Genomic DNA, 22,553 nt, shown 5'->3' on the forward strand with positions numbered 1-22,553 from the left:
GTGATGGTAACAAGGCCCCCAGTCCAGATGGTTTTAATTTGGTGTGTTTTCAAAAATGTTGGAAGGTTCTTTAGGCTGATATCATTCAATTCTTTAATGAGTTTCATGAGAATGGAAAGTTGGCAAGTGGTGTAAATAGCTCCTTCATCACTCTCATTCCCAAAATTGATGGGCTAGTTAATATATTTGATTATAGACCAATCAGCCTTATTGGGTCCTTGGACAAAATTTTAGCTAAAGTTCTCACCAATAGAATGAAGCAAGTGGTATCTAGAGTGATTGGGGAGGCACAATAAGCTTTCCTTGGGGGCAGGAATATATTGGATGGGGTTTTAATAGCTAATGAAGTGGTTGATTGGTAGAAGAGGAGTGGAAAAAAGGGGCCTCATTCTAAAACTAGACTTCGAAAAAGCCTATGACTCTGTAAGGTGGGAGTGTCTATTGTCCATGATGAATGGGTTTGGGTTTGGGGCCTAGTGGAGAAAATGGATTAAGGAGTGGTTGACTTTATCTAGAATTTCAATACTTACAAATGGGTCTCCATCTCCCGAGTTCATTCCACAAAAAGGCCTCAGGCAGGGAGATCCAATGTCACCATTCCTCTTTAATCTTGCAGCTGAGGGTCTAAATATGTTACTGCAAAGGGCAAGCTCAAGAAGGCTTATAAAAGGGGTTGTGTTAGGCCAAGGTGAATAAAAAACAACTGTATCTCATCCCCAATTTGCGGATGATACAATAATCTTTTATGAGGTAGATGAGAGGAGATTTTAACAATCAAAAGGATTTTGAGATGCTTCCAATTAGTTTCAAGCTGGAAGATCAATTTCCACAAGAGTTATGTGTATGGAGTGGGAGTGCCTGAGCAAGTGGTGGAGGAGAGTGCATCTAGACTGAATTGCAGAAACCAGAGGCTATCTTTGTCTTATCTTGGGCTACCATTAGGTGCCTGCTCCAGATTAAAAAAAACTTGGAAACTAGTCATTGATAAGGTAATGGCCAAGTTAGCATCTTGGAAATAGAAATTGCTATCCTTTGGAGGTAGACTAACTCTCATCAAGTCTATGTTGTCTAGCCTTCCTTTGTATTATTTATCTATCTTCAAAATTCTTCAATATGTGGCCAAGGCAATTGATAGCATGCAAGCAGCTTTTCTATGGGGAGGGTCTGATTTGAAAAGGAAGATCCACCTTGTCAGGTGGGGTGAGATTACCAAAAGCAAAGATCAATGAGGGTTGGGAATCAAAAGATTTGGGAATGTGAATGATTGCTTGTTAGCAAAATGATGGTGGAGATTTGGTGTTGAAGATAGTACCCTATGGAAAATAGTCCTTTGTAGCAAATACCAATTCAATGGTGGGCGTTGGCTTCATTTTTCAAGTTTTGGTGGCTATGACTCAAAATTATGCGGTAGGATCTTAAGTATTGGTTAATCTAATCCTCATCTATTGAGTCTTTTTTTTTTTTGGAAAATTCACAGTTGGTTGTGGGGAATGGGATTAGAACTCACTTTGGGAAGGATCATTGGTTTGGGAACCATTGCATCAAGTTTAACTTCCCTAGGCTGTATAGTTTATCAACTGAGAAAGAGATATTCTTGAGCATGATGATGGAGAGAAGAAGGATATCAGGGTGCTAGAGTATGAATTTTAGAAGATCTTTATTTGCTTGGGAGACTGAGGAATTGGCAAGATTAATCACCTGTCTGAATCAGGTGGAGTTAGGGGTTGCAAATAAAGATAACTACTTGAAGTGGTTGGCATGTTCATTAAGTTAGTTTAGGGTCTCTTCCCTTTACAATATGTATGTGTATAGTAATTCTGTGGTAGTCACTAGTCTACTTTGGAATAATGCGTCTCCACCAAAAGTTAAATTCCTTGCTTGGCTGGCTTGGAAGGGGAGATTGAAGACTACTGCTGAGCCAAAGTGTTTCAATAAATTGGGTGCTATGTAGGAATGACATAGAATCAATGAATCGTGTGTTACTCTGGTGTCCTTCTGTCTGGCAAGTTTGGTTATGCTTAATGAATTAGTAGGAGCTGCAATGGGTGTTACCTGATAGTGTTAAAAGGTTGTTACACTTGTGGAGGGTTTATAAATGGAGCAAACTTGAGAATAAAATCTGGAAAGAAATTCTGATGGCAATTATGTGGTCATTATGGAAGCTCATAAATGAAGTGATCTTTAGTGGGAAGCAGATTCATTTGGAAGAGTTTTATGAATTGATCATGGTAAGAATCGCAATATGGGTTAAAGCTCAATCAAAGGGGTGCACATATTCAATCCAGGATTTCATCTGTAACTTGCAACAAATCAGATATATGTCTAAGTCCTGATGCTACTGAGTTGTGCATTGTTGGAGTGCTTGATTGGCTATTGTTTTCTATTGGTTTCTGTATCAGACTAGTCTTGGAAGGGAGAGTGTTGTACTTGATGGTCTTGCTGATCATATGGGTTGTAACTAGAGGAGTTGTAGGTGTGTTGTAGGTTGGTCTTTGTGTCCTATTTGTTTTGTTTTCTTTTGTGGTGTTGGTCTCTCGCCAACCTATTGGCAAGAGCTATCAAATGATAGGGTGTTTTTTTTGGTGCCAACCTAGTTAGGATGAAGGGTAGCACTATGATGCTCGTTGCTCTTTGCCCTTGCTTTATTGATGTAATCTATTTGTTGATATCAATGAAGTTGTTTCCTTTTGCTAATCAAAAAAATACGCTATGATGTCCCAAAAAAGAGCCGCAAAATCATACACACACACACACACACATATAGACACACAGATATATATAAAATAGTTCCATATTTGTCAACTCTAAAAATGGTGAGGCGTGGGGCACCCAAAACCTTTCCCTTTCACATTTGTCGACTCTTCAAACTGCAGCTTCGTAGACACCAAAAACCATGTTTTTCCACATTTGCCAACTCTAAAAACGGCTAGCTCGTGGACACCCAAAAACCTTTTTCCCACATTTGCCTGAACATATGCTCAAGACAGGGCAATTGGGCATCTTAACTCCTCGTGTGGGTACCAAATACAACATATCCTATTACCTAAACATGACTCAACTATCTAGACTTATACGCTATTTACCCACTTTCGAGATTTTCCATACATTCACAAATTTAATATCACAAGAGAAAAGTATGATGCACATGATGTATGAGTTTCCAAATCCCATTTCCCTAAGGTTTGTTCAATTTACAACAACACAAAATAATATTAACAATTAAAGAGTTTTTCCAACCTTACAATCCCCATAATCTCAATACATAGATTCAAAAAAATTCAAAACTCCATGTCTCAACACCATTGTCATGTCCATACATCCAATTTCAAGATTTGAGGGTCAATTGAGCCAAACCCCATTGTGAAATCAAATTTAAAAATTAGGGTTTTAGAAAAATTGGGGCTTTTCCCATTTTTTGTACTCAAGAGTCAACTTTTATCATCAATAATGATAATCAACAAGAATATTCAATGATTTTTCCAAAACATGATGTATAAACCCCTCTTTGTTTATCAAACCCACTTTAATTCACCAAATCATCTCATACGTCATTATATCTAGAAAAATACAACATATATCTCAAATCATAGATATATAAAGTTAAAAGTATCTCTACTTCGAGAGTGAAAATGAAGAGATGAGAACCCAACTAGAAACTTGACAAAAATGAGATCCATTTGGTGAAAAGCTTGATCTTCACTAACTCTTCACTTTTAATGGTGGGTTTTGAGGAGATCCTTGGTAAAACTTGAGAGAATCAAATATTTTAGGGTTAGAGTTTCGGAAATGGGTGTTTGAGAGAGAGAGAGAGTATGAAAAAGTGAGAAAAGAAAGGGTAAAAATTGACTTTTAAGTTGGTGGTCCCTAACAAACCGCTCGAGCAAATTTTCCATCGCTCAAGCAGTGAACGCGGACTCCCAAAAATTTTACAGATCTGAAGTGAAAGTGTTGGAGGCCACACATTCACTCGAGTGACCAAATAACCGCTTGAGCGGTCTCACTCTACACTCAGTTTGAAAAAGAAATACTGGGAACCCCAAATCATCACTCGAGCGGTAACTTCACTGCTTGAGCGAACCTACAAACTAGGATGTTAAATTTACCAATTTTTAAATTAATTACATAAATAAATTGGGTGAGTGACTCTTCAATTTGTGTTGATTGACATAAATCTAACATGGCCTAGGTAGCTTGATCATCTCATAAAATTTTTAAAATACCCTTACACTTTACGGTCAATTTAAATTTATCACACTCAATCAATTGAGAAACCAAATGTTACTAATACGAGAATATTTTTCCTAATATACTTATCGAAAGAAATATAAAACTTTAAATATTTCATTTCAATTTTTTTTTACCACATCGCCTTAAAAATAAAGAGAGATAGAGGACGTAAGAGCATTCCCATCTTTTCCCTTATATTACCACCTTGCTCAAAATAAAGAGTTTTTCTATCAAAATATATCCCCAGTAGTTCCCCTGTCCAACACCCCAAATATAAGTATTGCTACAATGACTCCCTACAAATATGGAGTCACTATAGCTCCCTTATATCTGATAAATTGTTATTTTATAGGCATAAAGGATATCCCCCCAGACGCCCCCACGGACATCCTTCCAGATGTTTCGTGAGAGTCCTAGAGCTAAAGAAGGAAAATGTCTAAAATTAGTTTGATTGGTCGAGTGCCCAGTCGTCCGGCCGGTCGACCACTCAGATGACCGCCCCTTTGCTTTCATTTGTTGCTACTTCCTGCTATGTTGTTGTGCTCATTAGTTTTTATTATTTTATTGTTAAAAAAATATTTAAATATAAAAGTAATTAAAAATATTATTTTAATAGAATATAGAAATAATAGGGAGTATGTTGGGGGATGTAGATGAAAAAGTAATTCCTAAAATAGGGAATGAATTTTTTAATAATATTTTAGGGTAAAATTTAGGTGGTCTGATAAGGATGCTCTAACGCCCCACTTTTATTTCACAGATAACCTTACCAAAACCATTATTATAATTCAATTTCAGAGAAAACAAATGAAAGTTCTATACATTTACAAGAATAAATAAAAGAAAGTTCTCTCATTATAATACACAATGGATGCAACATGTGACATAATTAAATAAAGTGCCTGCCGGCTTACATCATTACATAAAAGAGAAGGGGTTCTACCCTTCTTACAACAATGACGTTCCACTAACAAATAAAAGGCCCCATGGCCAATAGATAAAGAAGATCCTCGATCTTGAACCACTTCTCAACATTCACCTGAAAAAGGATTAGCAATGTGGGATGAACATAAAATCCAGTAGGGATCCCAACACGATCCTAAACAATAACAACTTACAGATAGCTATGATCATGAATGCTCAAACTCATACTATATAGGGTGATGATTGAGACCCCCTCCAATCACCACCCCCACCACCCCCACAGATACGTGGCAGGTGGTGATTGGAGGAGAAGGGATAAAAAAAAAGAAAGAAAGAAAAAGTAGCCAATCAAGTGAAGAGGGGGTCAAGGGGGTGGGGAAAAAAGGGGGTCCAAGTCATTATTCTACTATATAAATAATGTGACGATTTGTACCAAAATATATTTACATAAGTACTTTTCCCAAAAATCATTCAATTCCTTCAATAATACAGACGGTTCACATTTCCTTCTCGTTTTCCAAAAATATATATATCATATAACAACCGTTTGCTTTCGAAATATAACCACAAAATCCGATTTCCTTATATTACTTACAACTTAATACGTAACCTACGTCCCATTCCAACATGTTCATCACATTTTCCGGCCTTAAGCCCAAGTTAAAGAGATACTTTCAATAATTAATTTGATACGCTTATATGTACACATAAACATCTAACAAGAAGATGAAAACAACAAACACCCAACAACTATCTACTCAACATATAAGACAACCCGACCTTCCTAAAACATAACCATCATAACACATTATATACATAGATACACTGAGACAAATATGATTAACAAAACTCTGCTCTACGTGCCTTAAACACGGTAGGCCAAGGATATAACTTTCCACAATGAAATGCCAATTTACCAGACACCCATTGGAAGGTAATGGTACCTCTGCCAAGTTCTCCAGGCGCTAGCTGGAAGGTATTAGTACCTCTGGTTCTCAACGCAACCAATTCACTAAGTGCTAGCTGGAAGGTAACGGTATCTTTGATTCTTAGTGCAGTATACATTGCTAACCATCACAATAGGTCATGAGTACAAATAATACCAGTGAAATACATACACATAATCTATTCAACAAAAGTGTTATCCTCCACCAATGACCAAAGACAAAACCTCTAAACTCATGTACTTAATACCCATAATAAAAAAAATTCAATTCACATGAGACTTCAAGTCCAACATCAACAATAATAAAATAAAATATTCATACCCTAATCTCAAGTTCATTTCTAATTTTACAGAGTGTTATGATCTCTTTCTCTTTTCAAAAATCAGTTCTCTCATTTTTCCGATCACCATACTCCAATCTTTCTTCAAGATCCATTCTCTTTATTTCACAAAACTAATCCATGGATATCAAAGCCATAATCCAACTCAATCTATCATGATTAATCTAAAATAATTTCAATACCATGTTAATTCTCCCTTTTTGTTGTTAGCACAATCACACAATCCATATTAACAAAATACAAATATTATTCAATTTTACCCATTTTTGATTCACTAAGTCAAAATATTAAATTGGGGCATTTTCTCTCTCTCTCTCTCTCTCTCTCTCTCTCTCTCTCTCTCTACATGAACATGTTAAACTACTCTCCAATTAATCCAAACAACAATCAATTTAGCAATTTCAACTTCACACATTCAAACCCTAGATCGCTTTTCATGATTTTCAAAGAAATCCATAATGGATATGATTTTTATGCAATAAATCTACCACATGTCTATCTATAGACAAAGTATTGAAAAGGAACAAAGAAATTCCTACCTCTTGAAGTGATGAGGAGAAAGCTGAAAAATCCACGGTGACAAAAACACGATTCGCTCAGATTAAAATGAAGCTCTCGTGACCCTCTATGTTTTGATCTATGGAACTGTGGGTAGAAAGTAAGTAGAAATAGATGAAAACTAAGCTAGAAAGCTTGAAACCCATAAAATGGTGGAAGAGAAGAAGAGAAGAGGGAAAAGAACAGAGAAAAGTGGACCAAGGTGCCTTTTTAAAGATGCTGACTTCGAACAGACCGCTCAAGCGGTGAAACCGTCACTCAAGCGGTGAAACCGTCGCTCGAGCAAACAACGTGAACTCCTAGAAGTTCAGACCAAACAAGGTAGACCACTCGAGTGAACAATCTTGTGCTCAAGCGAACTTCAACAACAACTAGAATCACAGAGTTGTAAAAGTACTGGATGACACACCAGACCACTCGAACGATCAATCCATCGCTCGAGCGATGAAGAAAATCTTCAGAATGCTACAACCTCCCCGCCTTAGGAAATTTTGTCCCTAAAATTAAAGATAAGGTCGAAACAAAGGCAACGCAATCACAACCGAAAGCATAACCACAAACTTTAAGTTGGATCCACACTTGGGATAAATTCCTGGATCCTCGATTCAACATTTCAGGGCCCCAAAGGCACCCGAACAATGAAACTCAAGAAAAGATCATGGATGACTCCTCGACCCACACAACTCATTGGGCCTATGAGACAAGAACAAAAACAACAACCACACATATACCAAAAACATCACCGACGTGACAACCACCTCACACGCCCAACACCCCTAAGTGCTTAACACTTGAACATGAAGGAAAACTCACCACGGAGATCTCGGTTAACGTGAACAGAAGAAAAAAAAAGTAGCTTATAATAAAACACTACCAAGGGACCACGCCCGGCACAACAAACCCCTAATAACAATGTAACATAATCTAATCCAGTGCTTAATCCACCAATAGCAATTTAAGGTAGAGTTAAGTCGTTACACAACATCCATCATCTCAAGTAAAAAAAATAACAACATAACTTTATAATTTTTTTTTCTTGATTTCTTAACTCTTTAATATCATTCTCTTGTACATAAAATATTTCTCAAACAATGCTCAAATTTGTACCGCCCATTTTCAAAATGCGCTTTCCATGTGAAAATCAAAAGTTTTGCAAACATTTCTCGAAAACAAGGTGTTACTCATAACACATAATCATCAACAATTAGTTACAAGGAGCTACTCATCGGAATTTTCTCATTAATATCTAAATTACAACCATTACATTTCTATTTAACAAGCCATTCCAAGGCATAACACGCAGAGAAATGCATTTTCCAATTCCATTCCACTATGAGTCTCTACCGTAACCCCACATCACCCATCACTCATATAGTGATGCCACAACCAAGACCAATCATAACATTTCTATTTTAATAATTAACAGAAACAATAACTGTGCTATCAACACAAAAAGGGACAAGGAAATTCAAAATCTCACAATTTCATTTTGATATAACCATTATCATTACTAACATAGATCATCATCCACACGAGGTAAGAAAATAGTCACAACCTTGTTAAAACGAGAATTTTCATGTTATATTAAAAAAAACAAAAACTCTTTTCCCACTTATACATTTTCTCAAATTCTGCCCAAACTCACATCGTCTTTCAATCAAAAGATTTGCATCATAAACTTCGAGTAAAATCAATTGTTTTGCGAACATTTTCCCCAAAAAAAGCCGTAAAATTTTAACCCCAAGGTTTTCAGTTGAAATAAAATGCTGTGAGAGGTTACAAAAACCAATAATCACTTTCCAAATTCATTTTCTCAACGAACTTCATTTTCTCAACAAACTTCCGGGGAATTCCAACCATCACCTAACAACTTCCATCACACAATCGGTGATATCACAACACATTTACTACATTTCTATAATTCAATGAATAAAAACAATCAAGGTGTTACAAGAGATAATACAGCACATACGACTTCCCAACAGTTGAAAGTTCCAAACCATCATGCACATTAACATCGATAATCATTGATATACCTTGGCACAAGTGTGCTTGCAACAATCTAGATTCTAACACGTCATCCCAACTCGAGGGATTCCACAAATTCACACCAATAACTTACACACACAAGCTAGGTTCAACGCCCTCAAGCACCACCTAATTTACCTGAACTGAAACAATTTTCGAGATAACTATGAGTCAATCAACTTTGAATACTACTCATCCAAACCACCAGTTCCAAACCGAACTAAACCATACCATTCTAAAGCGACTATTTGTCACCCAACTTTGATATTAACCAACTGACTAACTACTCAAGAAACTCTACCCTCGGCACTCAAACATCTGCATTTTATTCTGCCCCGTTTACTCTGAGATGGGCTCCACACACTGTTCCACACATTTTAGAATCTCATCGGATTCCTTAAAATAGATCACACCACCGTTGTTCCCAAAGAAATCACCACTCATAGGCTTATATGACAAACGCATTCTTACATCTCAAACACAAGACTGATAGGGTCAACGGCGATCACACGGTCCTGGTCATACAAGACAAGCCTTACCAATGCTACACTCGTTACCTGAGAACACAAACCATTCATCATCCCAAGAAATACTTCTAGTATCTATCCATGAAATTTCTCCTCCGACTCATAAACGTCCCCCAATATCTGATAATACCATGAACCATTTCACCCACAACAAATACCAACTCATAACCAACCATGACACGAACACCATCCTTACCTATGATTGATAAGATCACAACGAACTCGCTAACCATCAAAACCCAAAATACTAAACGACACACACTAGTATGATTCTCACTACCCCGAGGTACAAATTTCACACTCCCTTAGACATTCTCACATAACATTCACCAATTTCACAAACCTCTAAAGTCTCACATTCCCTTAGACTCAACACATTCAAAGCCTTATAAGTCGACCCTTACGATACCACCACAGCAATCACAATAACCCACAGATTTCTCATTCTCAACAAACCATTTCCAAACAAAACAAGGCTCATAGGCCATCTCATAATCATCTCATAAATTAACATCGGGTATACAACAACACTAGGATCATCAATCCCATTAACGACTTCTTATTACATCTATACAAAAGAGAGTTCAAGATTTACTGTTTGCCCCTAATACATGAGGATAGACAAACAACAATATATATACATATACAACACACAATCATGGTGTCTCAACATCCAATAGTACACCGGTCAACAAAAAAAAGTTCAAATATTATATTACCGGCCTCAAATACAAAGTCCCCTCTCAAGGGTAATACTACTGTGCTGGCAAAAAGGTTAACCCTTGTGAAGCTTTCGAAGCCTGGCCTGCTTGGGTCTGATATCGATACTGCCCTCGTATAGACTGAAGAGATTGAGTTCGACTAGGTTTTGAAATACCCGAAGAATTGACATACAAAAGGTAGAAACGCTTAACATGGCCTAGTTGACCACAATCAAAATAAGTAGTAGACCCCCTACTCTGAGAGTGGCTTAAAGTTTGAACCTCACTAGGCCTCCCAACAGACGAGTCCGAAAGGATTGTGCTTGAGGTTGAACATGTGCTTGCCTCTACCTCTTATTGAGCCTAATGTGCTTATGAACCGTAGGAGTTGCGGAAGTGGCCTTCTCCCTATCCTGACCAACACACATAACCATGGCATCTACATGGGTTGCGCACCTCAACTAGAGCATAATAATTCTTCCACCAAGATCCCACTACCTTCTCTTGGATATCATCACATAACTTGCCTCTCAAACTCATAGCAATGACCGTTGCCACCAACTCTGAAGCAAACCTCGACAAACTAGTAAACCTCATCTCAAACTGTGCCAAAGGAGTAGCATCCTAGCGTAACTCAACGAACTGTTCCCTCAACCTTTCCCGAGCGGAATGAGGAAAATATTTGGCCAAGAAGGCCTCGATAAAAGCAATCCACGTGTTACCTACAATATCCTGAGCATACTTTCACCAATAACCTATGTCTCCCTTCAATTGAAAAGTAAAGAGATCCTCAACCCTTCATCTTCAACTTTGAGCATATCAAGAGTCTTGGTAATCTGTTCCAACCAATTTTTTGCCTCCAGTGGCTTTGTCTCCTCCAAAAACTCTGGTGGATTGGAGCAAAGAAACTCCTTAGTAAGTTTGAGGGTACGCCCGTTGTCACCCTCGTTGCGAGCTAGAGCATCTTGCACTGCTCTCAAAATCTCTTATGTAACTTACTTGTCGATAGGCGATGCAACAATGGTAGGTGCTAAAGGAATAGATATGCCTCTACCGACACTCATATTTCCAATTCGTCCTCTCTTCCCTTGTGTAGACATCATATAGAACACCAAAAAACAAAAAAAAAAAACAAAAAAAAAACAAAAAAAAAAAGAAAAACCAAACTTAGTGCATAACACAATAGCCTTTCCCGAGGCACACATTCACCCTCACTAGGCTACAAGACACACTTAGCCCCCAAACACACAATTTTATTACATATAAACAATTAAACACTTAATCACATAATCGAATCAAGTCCACTAGATAACTACTTGCCCTGGAACTCTCAAGGAATTCCTATCAGAAACCACATTGATTAGGCGTGTTTCCAATAAGACCTCAAAGTAAGTTCATTGGTTACAAGCATTATCTAGGAAATTTGACCCCATGCTCAAATAAAGCCCTAAAACTTATCCTAACCACATGCAAACATCTTCACTAAGCATAGAAAACAAGTTGTAGTAAAAACCGCTCCCCACAAGCCCAGAATATTCAAACCTGACTTACTCTAATACCAAGTTGTAATGCTCCACTTTTATTTCACGGATAACCTTACCAAAACCATTATTATAATACAATTTCAGAGATAACGAATGAAAGCTCTATACATTTACAAGAATAAATAAAAGAAAGTTCTCTCATTCGAATACACAATGGATGCAACATGTGACATAATTAAATAAATTGTCCACAGGCTTACATCATTACATAATAGAGAAGGAGTTGTATACTTTTTACAACAATGGCATTTTGCCAACAAATAAAAGGCCCCATGGTCAACAGATAAAGAAAATCCTCAATCTTGAACCACTTCTCGACATTCACCTGAAAAAAGATTAGCAACGTCGGATAAACAAAAAGTCTAGTAGGGATCCCAACAGGATCCTAAACAATAACAACTTACAGATAGCCATGATCATGAATGCTCAAACTCATACTATATAAATAATGTGACGATTTGTACCAAAGAATATTTACATAAGTACTTTTCCCAAAAATCATTCAATTTGTTCAATAATACAGACGGTTCATATTTCCTTCTCGTTTTCCAAATATATATATATATATATATCATATAACAACCGTTTGCTTTCAAAATATAACCACAAAATTTGATTTCCTCATATTATTTACAACTCAATACATAGCCTACTTTCGATTCCAACACGTTCATTACATTTTTCGACCTTAAGCCCAAGTTAAAGAGATACTTTCAACAATTAATTTGATACGCTTATATGTACACATAAACATCTAACACGAAGATGAAAACACCAAACACCAAACAACTATCTACTCAACATATAAGACAACCCGGTCTTCCTGAAACATAACCATCATAATGCATTATACACACAGACATACTGAGACAAATATGATTAACAAAACTCTACTCTACCTGCCTTAAGCACGGCAAGCCAAGGATATAACTTTCCATAATGAAATGCCAATCTACTACACACTCGTTGGAAGGTAATGGTACCTCTGCCAAGTTCTCCATGCACTAGCTGGAAGGTACTGGTGCCTCTGGTTCTCAGCATAATCAATTCTCCAGGCGCTAGCTGAAAGGTAATGGTAGCTCAGATTCTCAGCGAAGTATACATTGCCAACCATCATAACAAGTCAAGCGTACAAATAATACCAGTGAAATACGTACATATAATCTATTCAACAAAAGTGTCATCCTCCACCGATAACCAAGGACAAAAACCTCTAAACATGTGCACTTAATACCTGTGATAAAATAATTCAATTCACATGAGACTTTAAGTCCAACAACAACAATAATAAAATAAAATATTCACAATCCAACCTAAAGTTCATTTCTAATTTTACAAAGTGTTATGACCTCTTTCTCTTTTCAAAAATCAATTCTTTCATTTTTCAAATCACCATACTCCAATCTTTCTCTAGGATCTATTCTTTTCATTTCACAAAACTAATCCATGGATATCAAAGCCATAGTCTAACTCAATCTATTATAATTAATCCAAAATAATTTCAATACCATGGTTAATTCTCCCTTTTTGTTGTTAACACAATCCATATTAACAAAATACAAATATTATTCAATGTTACCCTTTTTTGATTCACTAAGTCAAATATTAAATTAGGGCCTCTCTCTCTCTCTCTCTCTACATAAACATGTTAAACAACTCCCCAATTAACCCAAACAACAACCAATTTAACAATTTCAACTCCACACATTCAAACCCTAGATCCCTTTCATGATTTTCAAAGAAATCCATAATAGATATGATTTTTATGCAATAAATCTACCACATGTGTATCTATAGACGAAGTATTGGAAATGAACAAAGAAATCCCTACCTCTTGAAGCAATAAGCAGAAAGCCAAAAAATCCACAGCAACAAAAACACGATCAGCTCAGATTAAAATGAAACTCTTGCAACCCTCTACGTTTTGATCTATAGAACTATGGGTAGAAAGTGAGTAGAAATAGATGAAAACAAAGCTAGAATGCTTGAAACCCACAAAAATGGTAGAAGAGAAGAAGAGAGAGAAAAGAATGGAGAACAGTGGACCAAGATGCCTTTTTAAAGATGCTAACTTCAAACAGACTGCTCGAGAAACCGTTGCTTGAGCGAAGAACTCGAACTCCCAGAAGTTCAGACCAAACAAGGCAAACTGCTCGAGCGACCAATGTTATGCTTAAGCAAACTTCAGCAACAACTAGAATTACAGACCTGCTAAAGTATTGGATAGCATGCCAGACCACTCAAGCGACCAATCCATCTCTCGAGCAATGAAGAAAATCTTCGGAATGCTACAAAAGATGAGTGGGAAAGAGAAAGATAGACCAAAAAATTGTGGTAGGATGAATTATAATTACGAATTTCAAAGATCATGTAATTATATGTAACGCCCCCCCCCCCCGCAAAAAAAAGATATTCTACTCCCGTACAATATCACTAACATACGGATCACAACAACAATATGAATATACAACATTGTTTCCAACACATGCCTCAGTATATTCTTTTGTTGTACAACATGAATCTTATCTGTAAAATATAAAACCAAATTATTTCAAGTTAATGCCTGAAAAGCTACAAATTTCTATGGCCTTGCCCGATTATAGCAAATGAGTCACAACTCAATCCAAAGAAGCCCGTGGCTTAAATTACAATATATAACCAAGGAAAACAATAAATTCGAGCCTCAAGCTCCAAGATCCTCCTAAGTCATCACCTTAGCGGAGGCACACCGGTTCACTTGAAAGTGGTTTCCCTCGTAGGGTGAGCATAAAGCCTAGTAGCAATAAACATAATGACATGTATGAAGTTTAACAATGTCATAAGATGAATGCACGTGATGTGTCATGGTGAAACATGTATTTTCCCTCTTTGAAACAATGTAAAGTGAGATTTTCAAAACACCTTTCCAAATCAACAATATTCTTTCAAAACAATCAAGGTAAATAAAATGAATAAATCCCCTCGGCTAGTGTTCATAATAGTAACTATGAAAGTCACTATGCCATTTTTATTGGTATTAGCCGGAAGGCTCGATACCCACCATGCGGGTTTTATGTCTTACACCAAGGACACATAAGCCAACTTAATTCTGCTTTAACACGACCTCATAGCTTTACCATTTTATTTACCCTTTCTGTAATACAATACATGCATCTCAAAACAACCATACATTTTCCGAAACATTGAAATCTCCAGTTACAAATCCATGATATGCACAATGCAATGTATGATTTGTAAATATTTCCCTTCCCTAATTCCTATGCAGTTTCTACAACTATCAATACAACCCTCTATCGGTTGCCAAAAAAACAATTATCTCTAATTAAATGACAGCAACAACAATAATATTCCAAAATCATAACCAAGTCGGAAACCCAATGATTTATACAAAATCTCATGATTTCCAAAACAGCATTCACACTCTTCACAAGTCTTGTGAATCTCAATGAAAATATGCAATTTTCCCAAAACCTCTCATATGGTCTCCAACAAAATCACCATTTCAAAAGAGTAAATAATACTTGGTATTTTTCAATTATTCGAAACATTTTCCAACCAAACCTCATTTCAACTAAAATCCCACAACCATTCTAATTCCATCTTTTTCCATAAAAGCATCCAAAACCCTAGTTTTTTTTTTATTAACCTTTGAAAACCCACTAAACCAAATGTTTTCTTCAAAAATACATAACACAACAACCACTAGGTTACCAATCCCAAACCATAACTGAAAATAAGTATTTTTTCCCAAATTTGTGCATTAATAAATATATATCCAAATCTAACTTTTTGAAAACCCATAACTAACAAAAATAACATATAACAAAGCTAAACAACATGCACACCATTAAGAAAATCCCAACCTTAAGATTAGAAGACAAGAGAGAGCAAGGGTTGAAGTTGGAAGGAGCTGAAAATGAACTTTGCTCTGATTAGAAAGAAGCTCTCGATGAACTCTATCTTTTCTCCAAAGGACAAAGGTGTAGAGATCAAGAGTGAGGGTGTATTTGAGGTTTAAAGGTGAGTTTTAGAGAGAGAGGGGGTAGATCTAGGTTTTTGAAAGTTTTAGAGAGAGAGAGAGAGAGAAATGAAAAAGTGATCCAAAAAGTGACTTTTACGAACTGATATACGCATAAACCGCTCAAGCACAAGAATGGTCGCTTGAGCGACCAGACAAAAACGAAGACACCACTTGAGCGACCAGACACAAACGAAGACACCACTTGAGCGCAAGAATGGTCGCTCAAGCGCACAAGACACCCCTCCTAGTAGTTCAAACTTGTAAAAGTTCGCTCTAGCTCAATAAGTGTCGCTCGAGCACAAATATCAAATTCTTAGTAGTTTTGTAGACTATAAAAGATAGCTCGAGTGAACAAGCAAAATTCTGGGCAAAGACTTCTTTGAAAAATGAACTCCCTACCTGTTTCAAATGCAACCGCAATACTTAAACAATCCAATTCAACAAGGAATGAGGTGAACAAGGACATGAACAACAATGAAGACAAGGAATCCCGAATCCAAAACAATAAGCGGGTCGGGTTTAAACCAGAATCGTTATATTATACTTAACCGAAAGTATAATTTTTTGTAATTTTAGAAAATTCATTTATTTTATTTTTATCAATTGAATTATTATATATCTATTTGTTATATAATATTTAGGACAAAACATTAATAGAAAAAAATAAATAGGTAAATAAATAAATAAATAAATATCGTATAACTCATGCCATGTTTGGGATGTTATCTTTTTGATTAAAAAGTCAAGAAACTAAAGAGTGCTAAAATGTGTTTGGCATATACAAAAAAAAAAAGGTTAGGAAATCTTTGTACTAGTTTGAAAAGACGAAACAATTTTTGTGAGTGAGTACATAATTGTTTACATCTTTGGAAGGAGAATAAAAGATTTAAGTAAAAAAATAAAAATACGACATCACTTATTCGTATTTTTCCATACAATTAAAAAATCTCATTCCTAAATACATTAATTTTTTAGGGAGCCACTGTTCCCGCTCCAGTTTACTCCAAATACAACCTTTTTTTGTCCTTTATTATACATATTTATATTATTACACTTTCACACAAAATACACTCCTTGAAGAAACCAAAACTCCAAGAGTATTAATGTAGTTAGAGCAAGGAAGGGGGTGTATTTAGAGTAAAGTAGAGTGTGAATAGCGGCTTCCTTTTTTTTATCTTTTAAAAAAGCCAAAAAGTACTTAAAAAGCTAATTTTAAACGCTCTTATTTGTTAAGAAAAGGGTTAAAACTTACTTAATCTTGTTTTTTAAATTCTTTTAATTAATTTAAAATAAATTTATCAGTCATTGTTTAATCCTGTGCATTGCACAGGTTATATACTAGTTATTATATAATATAAGTAAAAACGTTCTTAGGTTTATGAACTCAAAATTCCTAACCTAATTCTTTTAGATTTTTAAATTGAAAAAATATAAAATTACATGGGTCATGAAATCACTGGCCCTCTCATTTTAATTATAGTTATTAGATCTTTCATTATTACAGTAATATATATCAAATTTTGTTAATTACTACCTTTCAAATTCAATAATTATTCTCCTTTTATGACATTGATATGGAAAATAAATTTCAACAAATTTTACTTGTTTACTATAATGGCAAACATTATGTCAAAACATGCAATACATATACCTACCCATCTTAGTTTTCAAAAATTTACCATACAATTTTATTTTATTTTATTTATAAATTTGACATTTATTTTGTTGATTCTTTTATCAATATAATAACATTTTTCAAATTTTATTAAATTGTAGTACTTTTGAAAATGAAAAAAAGAAATAGATATTTAAATTTTATAAGCTAAAAATCAAAACAATATTAATAGAATACATATTCTCCATATGTCGAGAGCTTGTGTTGTTTGTCTAGTTCAATCAGTTTGGTCCAACAAAATATCAAGCCTAGATGAGAGTTTTTAATGATAAAATAAGCATTGAGTAATTGTACTTTATTATTATATGCAATTTAAAAATATGTATAATAGTTAACCATTTTTGAACAATAACTTTCCAATCTAAAAAAGAACTATATATTTATTTCCTTAGGTGGTATTTGATAAAATTAAAAACTGAAAATTGAAAAATTAAGTATTGAAAACTTAATGATGAATTTTTTAGGTTGAAAAGTTGTTCAATAAGAAATTACGTGCTGAACTAAAACAAATTCTTTGATATGTATAAGATCAAATTTTAAATTTTTATTAAAATTGTATATCTTACAATTTTTATATTGTGATTGTGAGTTGGCAGTGATGGAGGAGGCAACAACGATGTTAGATATGGCGCCAATGTTAATAGTGGTAGAGATTAATAGATAATGATTGTGGTGATAGTAAAAGGGTAATATTGTAGAAATAAAAAAAGAGGGGGGCGACAATAGTGGAATGATCGTGGTGGTTGTGACAACAGTGACCATAATTGTGCAAGTGAAGTTGTAATGGTTGTTATAGTGGTGGTAGTAATGGCAGTGGTGATGATATGGTAGGTAATGAAATGATAGTGGTACTTATGATAACAATGGCATTGGTGATGATGAAGGTGATGGTAGTAGTAGTGGCGGCAGTGGCGGTGGTAGTGAGTTTATAATAGTGTATGTCTATATATATATATATTTTATTCTTAATGTCAATTATAGTTAACAAACGGGCTTAATTGATTATCACTTAATATATTAAGTTTTAAGTGTTGAAGTAGATTATCAAACACCACCTTAGTGTAAGTCATTTTTATGTGTAAAATCTAAAAGATTAATATTAGGGACCTCAAAAAAATTATTAAATTTTCTACACAATATTCACATGGATATGATTTTCTAGCATTTATTAATTTAAAATTACATTTTGGCTTCCAAAGGCAATCCCAAGAAAAATTTATTCTTAATAAATATATGTTTTATGATATGGATAGCATGGGTATACAACTAGTATAATGTAAGCAAATACGTTGTGTCCTCTTTGAGCCTGAAAATCTCAATCTAATTTTTTTAAAAATTTTATATCACTTAAAATACACCTGTCATTTTGTGATTAGTCCAAAATGTAATTTACATAAATTACGTTAATTTTTATATCCTTTTAATCATTGTCAATATTATTTCATTAAATTTTGTGATTTCAAAAATGCAATGACATTATTACTATTTTAGGTTCAATGGTTATAGTATGAAATCTATATTTATATTTATACTTCTATCTATACTATTATATAGGTCAAAATGTTGGGTCAATGAATTTAAAACTTCTAATAATTTTTTTTATAATTTTAAATTAATAAAACATAAAAATACACATGTCATAAAATCATTGATCATTTCACTTTAATTATAATTATTGACACTTTAATCATTATGATAACATATTTTAAATTCTATAATTATCACTTTTTTTAGATGGTGTAATTATCAGCTTTCAAATTCCTAAATGTATGATATTTTTTTTTATAATATTGATATGAAAAATAAATCAAACATTTAAATGATAATAACAATAGAACACTACTTCATAATTTTAAATCGGTAACAATGAAATACAACTTCTTTTTTTTTACGATAATAGTAAAAGATGGATCCATGCAATACATATTGATCATGACCTATTAACGTTAATTTTCAAATTTTATTAAGCAAATTTTTTTTTGTTTGGTTCAAAGTTTACATTTAATTCTTTTTTTAAATTCTTTTATAATTTTTTTTAAAACTTAAGAAATATATTTAGCATAAAACTATTGGCACATCTAGCCATATATCTAATTTGAAATTTTAAAAACCTTTTAAATGGAAAACCCAAAACAGAATCTTATTCATTATTAAGCCCCATTTCATTTGAAATTAAAAATTTTGGAATATTAAAGGAATAAAATATGAAATTTAGTAATGCTATGATGACCATATTTGATAGTATCTGATGTGACACTTTAAAGACAATACCTATATGTGTCATGTGACGCCTGTCAAATAATGTGATTAGCGTCATGTAATGTGTTAACAATATACGGTACTAAAATCTGATATCAAAATATGGTCACATAATATTACTCTTTTTAAAAATCTATATAAAAAAAAATACTATTTGAAGTGCGAGTTATACATAATTTAATAAATACAAATATATATATATATATATATATATATATGAATTTTAGGTAGATTACCAAAGATCAATCATAATAGACTTCATCCTCTAATAACCTATACAGTCTAAATAGTTTGGTCCCAAAAAAAATCAAGCTTGAGGTTCTTATCAATAAGTTAGATCACTTATTTTATCATTAAAAAAAAAAAATATCTTTATCAATGAAAATCAATATACAAAGAGTATTGAGACAAATATTAATAAAGGAAGAATGAGTGCACAAAGTTTTAAAGAAAAACTAAACAATCCTAACTATGTCGGCACTGAAAAACAAGTCATATTATCTAAAGTAATAGGTTAGGCTTTAAACACTAAAATGGTTCAATTAGAAAATAAGCCAAAAAAATTAAGTTTGGGGGCTAACTCAAAATTATTTTATATACAAATGTATTTTATTTATTTGTTTAATAAATTAATTTTATTAGTGGCATATAATTCAAACAATGATAATTGGTTTGTTAGGTCTAGACCAAGAAAAGTTGTTTCGAGAGATAAGTTGACATTGGTAAATAGTTTAATTTATTCTTTTTCATATGAAAATTTTTAATATATATATATATATATTTAAAATTATGAAAACATTGGTCTTAATGGTGAAGTCAGACCAAAAGAATGGCTTTGGATTAGATTAAATGCTAGATTGACCTATTCCAAGTTTGAACTTTAATTTTTATTTTCAATAGTTAATTTTATTGTAATTGAACTATTTGAGGGGAGAACTTATAATTATGCTTAATAAGAGGAAGATTAGTTTGAGGAGCGACAGAAAAAGAGACTATTCCCATTGTTCTCTTTTCTATTTTATTAATCCAATTTATCGAGTTTCACAAGAAAGGTAAAAGTTAAAAATTAGGGTGAAACACCAATAAATCCGCAATAGTAAACTTATGAACTGTTTAGTTCGATCTTTTTTTCTTATAGACCCAATTGTCCCATTCTAGTGTGAATTACATAAAGAGCCAAGTATAAATGCGTGTGTGTTATGTGTTGAGGGACAAATGTGAATTTTCTCATAATGTTAAATTACAAAATGTAAACTTCAAAAATGCTCCTTAGTGTATTTTTTCTAAACGTCCCACTTCAATGTAACACTCCAAAAACGTAATACTCAAAAAAGTAATACTCCAATGTAACACACTAAAAAACTCATTACTGTACTTTTCTCAAACGTGACAATGTAAATTCCCAAAAAAATTCTGTATGTGCTTTTCCCAAACGTAACACTCTAATCGATATAATACACAAAAATTTTGTAGTGTACGTTTTCCAAACGTAACACTGTAATGTAACACACTAAAAAATTTCTTAGTGTACTTTTCTCATATGTAATACTCCAATCAATGTAACACACAAAAACTCCTTAGTATAACTTTTTCCAAATGTAATACTCCAATGTAATACACTAAAAAACTCCTTAATATACTTTTCTGAAACGCAACAATGTAACATTCTAAAAAAATTTCTTATTGTATTTTTCCCAAATGTAATACTCCAATAAATGTAACACACGAAAATTCTCTAGTGTGCTTTTTCCAAACGTAATACTCTAATGTAACACTTCAATGTAACACAAGAAAACCATACTAACAAAAATATAAATTTTCATGTTCGACAATCAATACTTTAGTCACAAATCCCTAAAAAAGAATATTTCACACCTCACCTTTCCATTTCCATCCCCAAAACAAATCAAAAAGATTGGAAATATAAATCCCAAAAGAGCATTCACTTAAACTCAAATAGCACCAAATTAAATAAATATAACTTTTCAAAACAAAATTGACTAATTAGTTCATAAGGAAACTCTTAAGACTAAATCGATCAACATTGTCCCATATATAATTTATGGATAAATTTTCCTAAAAATTATTTGGCACATGTGATTTGTTATATAATCGGATGAACTTTAATATAAGATGAAGTATAATTACTGTAGCACTTGAGCCCTTTAAAGCTTTTGGTAAATGTATTTGAACCCTTTATTTTATTTTGGGAATCTTTGGTGTTGTTGTATCTCAGTTTTGGAGGTGTACAAATTGATTTAAACTTGTTGGGTTTGGTTGTTCGCACTTATTCTTGTCAAAAGTTCCTTGGAAACTTAGAAATTCCATTCTAGGTTCGACACCAGCCTTCCTAGGGTCGACCCTTACCTGTTGAAGAAGTTCTGGAGGTGTTGCTGGAACATAGGGTAGACACCAATCTGGGATGGTGTCGACCCTCTTCTGTCTGTGTATTGGTTGCTGGAACATAGGGTAGACACCAGTCTGGGATGGTGTTGACCCTCTTCTGTCCGTGTGTTGGTTGCTGGAAGATAGGGTAGACACCAGTCTGGGATGGTGTCGACCCTCTTCTGTCTGTGTATTGGTTGCTGGAACATAGGGTAGACACCAGTCTGGGATGGTGTCGACCCTCTTCTGTCCGTGTGTTGGTTACTGGAAGATAGGGTAGACACCAGTCTGGGATGGTGTCGACACCGGCAGTGCTGTCAAAGCTTTCCCAGATCCTTTTTCCTCTTTGGTGTCAACACCACTGTTGTAGGGGTCGACACCTACGACTTTTTACCAGATTTTTCTCACGGTTTGGAC

The 22,553-nt window shown here is 34.1% G+C and overlaps 1 long non-coding RNA gene across 1 annotated transcript in view; it reads left to right on the forward strand.

Moving 5' to 3' along the window:
• Positions 1–22,553, forward strand: part of LOC145788997 (uncharacterized) — a 185,020-nt gene that overhangs the window by 16,885 nt on the left and 145,582 nt on the right. The window lies entirely within an intron of this gene.

Source organism: Camellia sinensis, chromosome 8, assembly GCF_055761805.1.
Source record: "Camellia sinensis isolate YWXY chromosome 8, ASM5576180v1, whole genome shotgun sequence".
NCBI classification, from domain to species: domain Eukaryota; kingdom Viridiplantae; phylum Streptophyta; class Magnoliopsida; order Ericales; family Theaceae; genus Camellia; species Camellia sinensis.